Source organism: Fukomys damarensis, unplaced genomic scaffold (genome assembly GCF_012274545.1).
Source record: "Fukomys damarensis isolate Sample0158 unplaced genomic scaffold, DMR_v1.0_HiC HiC_scaffold_3, whole genome shotgun sequence".
In the NCBI taxonomy this organism is placed as follows: Eukaryota; Metazoa; Chordata; class Mammalia; order Rodentia; family Bathyergidae; genus Fukomys; species Fukomys damarensis.
Window position 1 is genome coordinate 14,221,270 of NW_022900915.1, and position 2,023 is coordinate 14,223,292.

General features: G+C 46.8%; 1 protein-coding gene across 3 annotated transcripts in view; it reads left to right on the forward strand.

Moving 5' to 3' along the window:
* Positions 1–1,406: 1,406 nt before the first annotated feature.
* Nr3c1 (nuclear receptor subfamily 3 group C member 1) overlaps positions 1,407–2,023 on the forward strand; it is an 82,724-nt gene continuing 82,107 nt past the window's right edge. For 2 of the 3 annotated variants that reach the window (XM_010627031.1, XM_010627035.1), the window contains exon 1: positions 1,407–1,581. The gene's annotated coding sequence lies outside the window, so the exon portion shown is untranslated. Of the gene's footprint in view, positions 1,582–1,621; positions 1,783–2,023 lie in introns of those variants that run through there. The other variant, XM_010627034.3, reaches the window with a different exon arrangement.

The window sequence follows — 2,023 nt, forward strand, 5'->3', positions numbered from 1 at the left end:
ATCATTTTTAAGACTTACAATACAGTGCATTAAAATGTTCTGTAGTGCTTGGCAGACTAGTTAGTGCTCAATAGATGTTAATTATTCTTAGAATTGTACTAATACTAAATCTTATCTTTCTAATACAACGAACTTCATTTCTTAAATTCTATAAGCACTTAAGTCTATCGTGAGGTTGCTATATGCTTCATAGAAATTATGAGATCACTGAGAAAAACATCTTTCATAGTAATGATTTCCACCTTCAACACTAAGAGGCTATGTGATCTTGGATAAGCATCAACTTCTGCTAAGCCTGTTTCCTCACGCTGAAAAATACAATAGGGCTGAGAGTAAGCTCAATGGTAGAGTGCTTGCTAGAACACAGGAAGCTCTGAGTTTGATCCATAGCACCAAGAAAAAAAATCAAATGCTTGTAATACTTATTCCATTCAACAGTTGTCAGCAAAAGCAGGCAGCAGAGGAGTGTCAATAAAAGTTAAGCATAAATCAAAACTATTCTTACTCTGAAAACAGATATGGGTTAATCTACAGTTAACTAAGAAGTCTTGTAAAATCATAAATTATTTAAAAGCAAATCAGTTATCACTTAAAATTCAAACATGTATGAAAGATGAAGTAGATTCCTTTTCATATAGCAGAATTGCATATGGTATGGGAAGAAGTTTTACCAGATAACTGCTATGGTCCCTTTACATACATGCATATATGTGTAAATATATGTATACATGTATAATTCCTAGTTCTTTTAAACAAATGCATAAGGATAATTCATTTTAAAACAGAAATTATTGGGATTGGGTCTTGATTTTTTTCACCGAAAAATTGTTAATTGAAGAATGAATCCATGAAAGTCACCGGATTCTACTACTTAGGACTTAGAACCTGGACATACTGTCAAGAAGTCAAAGTAGAGTTAGAGTAAATTGTCATTTAGTGTCCACTATGGGCATCCAAACCAAGGCCTCCAGCTAGTTGACTTGTGCCTTCTAGGGATGTGGGAGGAGGCTCTCTCCTGGATTGAAGTGGGAGTTTTGTCAACACCAGGTTACGCATGCTCTTAGCAAACATTCTTCTGGCAGAATGTTCTCCATTGGCACAGTTTTTCCTTCTCTTTTCAGAAGCAGACAGTATCTTCCTTTGCCAAGATGGCAGCCCCAGAATCCTTTGGAGGTGCCTCCCTGTAAACAATCTCAGAACAAAGTGCCTAATTAAAGTCAACTTCTTTCCTTACAAATCAGACTGCACATATGGCAGCGTTCAGCCTTTTGAACCAAGGGAGGGCGATTTAGGCTGGTCGAAATTAAGAACTTTTGCCAACATGGTGGCTGTGGAGCCCGGCTGGCACCATCGCTTTACCAAGATGGCGGCGGACAGCTTCCGGCACGTGCTCCCCCACTAAGCGGCCGCGGCTGCACGCCGGCGCCGGCAGGGACTAAGTGGAGCTGCGGCAGCCCCCGCTCCTGTCAGAAGCTGCCAAGTGCTGTCACCTGTGGGGGCGCAAAAGTTACCTCCCACGCCCTCCAGCAACGCCGCGCAACCTTTCCCGAGGCACAAACACCCTAACATGTGCAGCACCAGGTAGGAGGCCGGGTCCCTGCCTCGCACGGACACCCTCGCCCCGTCGTCTGCTGCGCTCTCCTCCGGGGCGGGCCCCGCGTCTCCTGGGCGGCGGGGAGGGCGTAACGGGACCCGCGCGGGCAGTGTGAGGCCGGCGTCTCCCGCTGCGCGCGTTCCGTTTTATCTGGAGGGCAGGGGTCCCGCGGACGCGAAAGGGTGAAGGTAGTGCCGAGCCCGGGGCTGCAAATGTCAAGATGCGGGGAGGGGCCTCGGCCGGGAACTAGGAGGCGAGCCCCGGAGGGGGTGCAAGGAGAGGTCAGGAGTTTGGGCGGCGCGCTCCGCTAGCAACTTACTATGTCGTCTGCAACTCGCTCTGAGGCCCGCCACCCCCTACTTTCCTTAATCACAATCGAAAAAGTGCAAAGAAATCCAGCTCGCCGGAGGTTTTGCATTTGGCGTGCAA